Genomic DNA, 7,932 nt, shown 5'->3' on the forward strand with positions numbered 1-7,932 from the left:
GTGTCCTTTGACCTCCTTAGAAATCCTGACAGCGACCAGTGCCCCAGCCCAGCCTTCACAGCACTCACTTGTCCCTTAAATCCCCTGCAGCGTACCCAGCTCCTCACTGTCCCAGGTGGAGCCCAGCCCTGACAGTCTATCTGGAGCTTTGAGCAGCAGCACGAAGGTTTCATTGTGCTCCTGCACAGGCTGGAACCAGCTCAGATTATACATACAAACAGCCTACACACAAGTCTGCGTGTGTGAGGTGTGTTATCACCCAGGGGGACACTGTACATGCTCACTTCAACTCTGCAGAACACAGAACAATTCTGATGTGCTGCAGATGAAGTTCTCGGAGTGCATTTAATAAGCTTAGCTAAAACCAGATTGGTTTTAAGACATTTTAAACTGATTAAACTGGTCCATGTGACATCGTTATGTTTTCAGGTGGAGGTGAGACCTTAAATTATTATTTTGCCTCTCAACTCAGAGTCCCCCTGGAGAAAAAGGATAACTTCCTAAGATGTGATGGCCAAACTCCTCCAGGAACCTAGAAAGCACTGATGTGAAAATGCATTACACGCTACTCAGGGCCGGAGGACTGTGCACTCCAGGCCTAGATACACTGTCTGGGGCACCTGAGGCAGAGACAGGCAGGAGGCTGATCCCCCTGAGAAATGCTTTGCTCCCCTGGCCAGACAGCTCCCTTCAGAGAGCAGGGCTGTGGAGGAGGAGCAATGCAGAACCTGACACTGGGATGCCTGGTGGCACCACTGCTTTGCAGCAGCTGGGAAACCACCTGGCTCCGATGCCAGGCTTTCAGGATGCCAGGGAAGTCAGTATCAGGCAGTCCATCAGCAGGACAGAATCAAGTATCTGAACCTCAGCAGCTCTGATGCACAGAAGCAGGCACGTGCCATGGGCTGATTCTATGATATTATTCTCTGGTTCAGTGTAGGATCTGGGATGTGCAGGGTTTATAAGCATAAATAGTTTCCTCAGTTAATGGAAGGTGAGGAACAAGACTGAAGGGAGCCTGAAGAGTTTTTAATGACAGTAGACTTGTGAGCCTATGCAAAGGGCAGGCTAAGACTTCCTGGCTTGAGAAACCCTGGTTGGCACCACAACACAACCTTGTGGTGTGGTTAACATTTCCTCTGGGGTCTCTGCCACCAGTCCTTGTTGCTGTAACCCCAGCAACAACCACCACAAGGTTTAGGTGACACCTTGCAGTCATGCAGACACAAAGCTCTGGTGGCTGAGGGATCATTATTCTACATCACTGAAAGAGCCAGTCACGCAGGGAGCTTACAAAAAGATAGACAGCAAACTGCCACAAACCAGTCATCTGGGCACCTCATGGAGGTGAAGGTAGCAGAGGTTTAAGTCCCTGATGAAGAGCAGAGACTTAAATATGTTCCTCCCATTTCTGTAGAAGGCCTGTAACTGCTGAGCTGTTCTGTGTGGCTCAGACCTGCTTGTCTTAACAAGAAACTCCACTCTGAAACTAGGCATCCTTCTGTTTCAGGAAAAAAAAATGATACTTTTCTTAAAAAATCTCATCTTTGTTTAAAATTCCTTACCAAATCTACCCAGAAGCTGAAACTTTCAGGTCACTCTCTTGCTGCTAAAGCAATTATCACTAGAATAAACCTAGAATAGCCTTTGAAAACAACAATTTAATTGAGAGAAATACTCCTATTGGACTTCAAAATCAAGGTGGCGTTCAGACTTTAGGCTGGATTTCACAGTCACAACTTGAGCTATGTGGGATTAATTGAGCTGAAGTCAGCCGGAGGAAAGGCAGGACACACTGCCTGGGTGCAACGGCATCCTTCCACCTCAGGGAAAGGGGCACAGGCAGGGCCCTTGTCAGGAATATTTCAGGAATTAAGAGCAGACACAAATATTTTTATGACATCATTTTAGAAGAGTTTTTAAACCTCCTGTTCCCTCCTGTAACACAACAGATTTTTGAAACACAAAAACTCTTTTTTCTTAGCTCGGTCACTGCAGCTAGAAGAGGCAAGTGGTGATGCACTGTGTCCTTGGATGTGTCTCAGTGCATCATTACAGTGAAGGGGAAATGCAGCAGGAAGCGTCCTCCAGCAGGGTCTCTGCTCTGGGATACCTTGTTCTAACTTAAACCTCAGCATTTTCTCCTTCCCCATGCTGGATACTAACCTGGGAAGGTATATCTTCCCCTCAACAGCATCTTTCTCTTCAACACCACCTGGTGCTGAAGCAGAGGGTCAAAGCATGCTCATCCAGCAAAATGAAACAATGCAAACAGCATCCCACCCCCAGATGAAACCCCAAAATCATTATCTTTTAGGAACAGCTGGCCCTCAGGCTGGAAAGAGGAGGGGCTGAGGGACCCACAACCGTGCACAGCTCCCACTACAAATTTACTGGCCTCCTGTCTCATTTTAACAGAATGAGGTCGGGGGAGAGAAATACCACACATAAATTCGCACCATCAGTCATACAGGGGGAGAGAAAAAAACCCACAGTAATCTCCAAGATTTACGAGCCCCCCTGAGCTACAGCACAGAAAAAACAAAGACACACACACATACACACAAGAAGTGAAGGGAAACGTGATCCCACTTGCAGCTTTATTCCTTTATCACATTCCCTGACAGCAACCTGGACTTGGGCTGTACAAAGAGGAAGCATACAGAAGGTGTGGCTGCGAACAGCAGAGCAGCAGCCCCCAATTATTAAGGTGCACATTACACTTGCTTAGCACTTTTCCTTCTGGATGATCTCAAAACACCACAGAAATCTTCCTGTCCCCCTCTGACTTCAATTAAACTGGAATAAAATGAGTCCGGCCATCCCAGTCAACAAGGTTGCTGCAGACTCACCTACCATAAGATGGGACCAAGATGTGTCCTGTCATTGCCAATGCTTTCCCTGTTCCCTGGGATGTGCCCATATGGACACGTGCTATCTGCATTTCTTATTTCACTTGCAATTCTTCCACAATTTTCAGAAAAGATATGCTTTAACAAGGAAGGGAGCTGTGTATGCAGATCCTGAAATACGTATTCCTATTTTGGACAACTTGGTACCTGCAGAAATTAGATCCCTTTAAACTTTCTCAGTTTGGGCATTCAAAAATGGAAGCACTAAACATCACTTTTTGCAAAAAACTTGGTTGTGGAATCTACTGTTTTTCTCTCACAGAGACAGTAAACGGTACATTGGTAAATGATACACTTAAAACAATCTAAATCAAATGAACATGACAAGAGCTTATCATCAATGATCAATCACACTGCTTGTTGCTACATTCCACCCAGCTCCTTACAATATTATATCATCCACGTAGGTTGCACAGTGACAGGAACATTCCCCTCTTACATGTGTGTACAACACCTAACACACACCTCCACACCCGGTCCTGGGGTATGACCACTGGGGAATGCTGCCTCTGCTCAGCTGCTTGTAGGAGTTAAGGAAAGGAACATCTTCATGCAGATTAATAAATTCGATTAGGATTTCTATGGCCTGGTCATTGTCCCTGAAGTTTCCAAAACCTTAGTGAACATCATGTCCGTGAAGTTAGAAGTTTGCCTTCAGCAAAAGACAAAGGAAAGAAGAGTGGCCAAGTACCCCACAAAGTCTGTAGCAGAACTTTGAAACCATGGAACCTGGATCTCCTGAGCATCAGCTGAGGGCTCTGTTAAATGTCCATTTTCAGTATTAATTTACTAAACGTTAACTTAAATGTTAACTAAAATCCTCCCACCACTTTTGCACCTTTCTCCTGCTACTTTCTGACCAGGTTTAAACCCAAAATTTTAAACTTCTAAACATCAGGAATGCTCAAAATAGAATCAGATCTCAGTAGTCAGTTTTAAAAGCGTCCTCTTGTAAGTTTACCTTTAACAAACTCTAGCTGGTTGGATAAAGTTCACCTAAGCATATAAGCAGAGGTGTGATGCAAAGAAGCAGCCCAAAAGCACTGTAAGTTTTCCCACTGCTGGTCCTGACTCCAGCGCAGAACCAGCAGCTGGTTTACACCTATTTCCCCATTAGTTGACATAAGCAGTTTCATATGCAACCTGCTCTACTACAAAGATGTAACAGCCAATGATTCCTTCTCTTTTCAATCACATCATATGAACATGCCCAACAGACATGTTTGAACAGCTCTCCCCCTCCCAGACCACTGGGTGTTAGAGAGATTATTTGGGTATGCTCCAGTTCAGATACTTTTTCTGAAGTCATTCTGTGGCTTTTACATTTGTAGCTCTGCTATAGCCTGAGATAATTTATAGCGTCTCCAAACACCAATGCTCAATCCTTCAGAACACCTGTAGAAGGGGAACGGCAGGCAGAGGGAAGAACAGCACCTGGGCCAGCAGATGATCTGGGACTCGTGCCCCAGCTATGCCACTGGCTGACAGCCACTCAGTGCATAGTTTTTAAAAATAACACAACTTGGGAGCATGAGCTGTCTTTGGAAAAGTCACTGATGAATTTTGGACTCTAAGACCCAATGACTTTCCCTGAAGCCTTGGCTCCTAAAAGCCGTATTAGGGCACGTGGGTGCAGACTGGCCCCAGGAGCATGAAGCCACAAACAACCCGACTGCATTTGGAAGAGGAACTGGACTTACAGCAGAAATTGAATGGGTCCTTAATGACCAATGCTAAAGCCCAGCAATTAAAATGATCCTTTTCCTATACTGCCAAATGTATGTTAAATTTATGTTCCATCTTTATGATATAAAACCTGTGGTACATGAGGCGTTTGGGATTCACTGCTGCATGGGTGAGGCTAAGGGGCAGAAGGCCATGTTTTGACAGAGCCAGAGACGTGTAGCTCAGCTTCCTTTGAGAAATGAATCTGTGTGTGAGCATGCGGGAGCTGTGCACCAGCCCATGGGATGGTTTTGCTTGCTCTGTAACAGATACTGCCTCCAACAGGATTTCTTCAGGGGGACGAGGCAGGCTGGAGGGGGACTAACAGAGTGCCCCAGTGGCTGTGGGATGATGTATTTGTGCCTTGCCATCACACCTGTTAGGGAGCTCAAATGCACTTTGGAAAAAAAGTCCAAACCTCACTCCAACTAGATCTCATGCAATCCAAATACTCCACTCTCCTACCTCCCAAAGCTTTTGTGCTGCACTTTCAGTGCAATTACATGCTAAATATCTGTCTGTCAATATGCTGGATCCCCTCAATTTGTATGACACGCTTTAACGCAGGCCTAGCCAAGCCTAATGGAATGACAGCTATGCCCTCTAACCATAGACTGAGTGCTGCTGGGAGAGTTTGCCCAGCTCTGCGAGGAGCAGGGGAGGGGGAGGACAGAGGAAAAACAAATGCCACCAATTAGCTGCCACACTTGGACCCCCGGCTCAAAGAACAGAGATTGCTTTCTTCTTGGTTGCTGGTCTTGATGAAGTATCAGAGAGGGAACGCCATGTTGTGCATGTCACGTTGCTCCAGACAGACACACAGGCTCTGTTGAGGGTGGTTTGCCAGCAGGTGTAAACCCTGGGTAGCTTGTACTGAACTTTACTGGGCAATACTGGTTTACAGCAGCTGAGGATTAGATCCCTTGGTCTTTGCACTGATTCCATGTCATGGGTGTTTTAGTCATGCACACCAGGAAAGAGTCAAAACTGGAAAAAAAAGTTTTCTTTTTGAAAGAAATCCTTAAACCCCCAGGCTAATCTTCCATAATATCGATGAATCTCTCCAAGCTTGTTTTTGTCTTCATGTCCAAAACAGCTGGGAAGGTCCTTAGAAATTACCAAATCCATCATCCTCTGGTAGGAAACGAGAAAAAAGGGCCAGAAAAACTGCTTAACAACCAGAGAGAATTCTATTTGTTCAAAACTTGGTACAAGGGGAGGGGGAAGATAAAATGTATCCCAACTGCATTTTGTCAGGAGGAGAACAAAAACCGACTCGAGGCACACGGCACTAAAAATAATGATTTTTCAGCCAGCAGCCAGACAGACGTCTAATCCCGTATGAATAGAGACATCACTTGAATAGCACCCGTCAATGTGACTGCTGATGCTGATTCCAGCTGGACAGGTCTCATACAGCCCAATAAACATACCTCAATCCTATGCTTGAACTAAGCTTTTTTTTTTTTTTTTTTCCTTTTTAACTGCTTTCTTTCCTCCACCCTTGTTATCTCTACTGTAACCTAAGATTTTTTTTTAAAGTTATAATAAAAAAGTTATAATGAAATCCACATATTATTAACCCTGGCATTTCAAAGGACTGCACTGGCATTTGGTTGCAGAGGTGTTTGTAGCTGGGCTGTGGGACTGTTCCTTTGTGAGATGTTTCACAACTTCCATGGTGCCACATCTCTATTTTACAGATAGAGATCATTGATAATTTCCTTCTTACCATCAGAAGCATTTAAAAATGCTTCTCCGTATATCAAATACCAATTCCTTTGCCTGGAATAACAGCTCTGGACAGAGATTGAGCTAGTCTGTATTTCCCACTCAACAGGGAAAATTTATTCATTTTAAATCAATGCAAGACTTTCCTAACTTATCTTTATGGAAGAGAAGACAATAAATCAAATAAATACAAGGCAATTCCTGCCTCCTGGTAGGAGTTGTCAACTGGAGCTCCCAGCCTTCCTCCTAGTCCTCTCTCTCCTTGCAGGACCCATTGGGCCACCATTGGGCTATTGAATGGCTGCAGCCCAGATATATCACCGACACACTAGCTCAGGGGTTGCAGTCCTGCAGCGGCTCTACAAGCCAGACAAGCTGTGCGTTGGTGGTGCTAGAGCAGGACTGTGTGGGCACCAACAATGTACAGCTGGACATGCATTGTATCTATTCCTCAGTGCATGCCAGGCCTGGCCAGTTTTCTAAGGACAGCCTCTCATTTCAAGACTTTCTTTGTCCAGCCTAATGGCCTGTCAAGTAGGCTGATACGTTTTGTTGCACATTATAGCAATGATTGCCACACAAGTGTGCAACTCAGCATCCCAAACAAGGTATGGTGGGGCTGAACCCATGAAACACTAGCTCAGTCCTCCTGCTTTCATAATTATTTTTATAGCCTTGAAACTGAGTGGTCCTGTTAGCTCACCACCACAGGGCATCAAGGATGCTTTACTTTCTGATTTATGTGATCTTTTTCTTGTGTTCCATTAGTGTTTAACTATGTCTACGAAGAAGCATAAACCAAAACCATCTACTTTGCTTTATTATGACAAGAACAGAAGACCACCCATAGGAAACAGAAGCACCTGAGAAGTACCACTGCTGCACCTTTTGTGTCTTCTTCATTCCCTCTCTAAAGCCAATTGTCAAATCCTTTTAGTAGTCATTCCTCCCTTATGTGGAGTTTTGCTGCCATGTAAATTGTGAAACTATAAACCACATCAGAACAAGAACAAAGGTTATGAGTGAGCATTTAAATCTCATGTTCAATGCATTTTGACACTTGAGTAATCTTTGACTAGTCTCAAAGGGTAGGAAATGAAGACCATCCAGACTAAAATGTCCCAGAATTAAAGCACTCAAAAAATCAAACTCGAACATGGTTCAAAACTGCCAAGTAGCCTGCTTTTTACAGAGAGCTGAAATGAAATTCCAGTTCCAGGTTTCCCCTGGGGCATCCCAAATCTGGACCCATGGCACCATTCTGCATTTTAAGCATGTCTACTGAAATACAGAAAACACCTTTGCTCTTTATAAGTTCAAACACACTGTAGACTAAGTGACTCAGAATTAATACCTGAAGTAATGTCAACAGAGCCAGATGTTTAGCATTTGTTAAAGTTAGTACAAAACAGCTCAGTCCAGACTTTCCAAATGCTCAGAAGCAAAACATCCCAAAATATTTTCAAACATGTCAAAGTCAGAAGTCCTTGGTGAGGCCTTTGTGGAGAGATTTTTGTTTTAAAGTCAGCTTTATGGTTTTGGTTTTTTTTTTTTTTTTTTCCAG

At 44.4% G+C, this 7,932-nt stretch overlaps 1 protein-coding gene and 1 long non-coding RNA gene across 2 annotated transcripts in view; one reads left to right on the plus strand and one right to left on the minus strand.

Annotated features, from left to right (window-relative positions):
* The window catches only part of TBX1 (T-box transcription factor 1), a 153,160-nt gene that overhangs the window by 110,726 nt on the left and 34,502 nt on the right, over positions 1 to 7,932 (minus strand). The gene's annotated exons all lie outside the window — the stretch shown is intronic.
* LOC308058356 overlaps positions 1 to 7,932 on the plus strand; it is a 41,404-nt gene that overhangs the window by 5,367 nt on the left and 28,105 nt on the right. The window lies entirely within an intron of this gene.

This window comes from Falco punctatus, assembly GCF_963210335.1.
Source record: "Falco punctatus genome assembly, chromosome: 1".
In the NCBI taxonomy this organism is placed as follows: Eukaryota; Metazoa; Chordata; class Aves; order Falconiformes; family Falconidae; genus Falco; species Falco punctatus.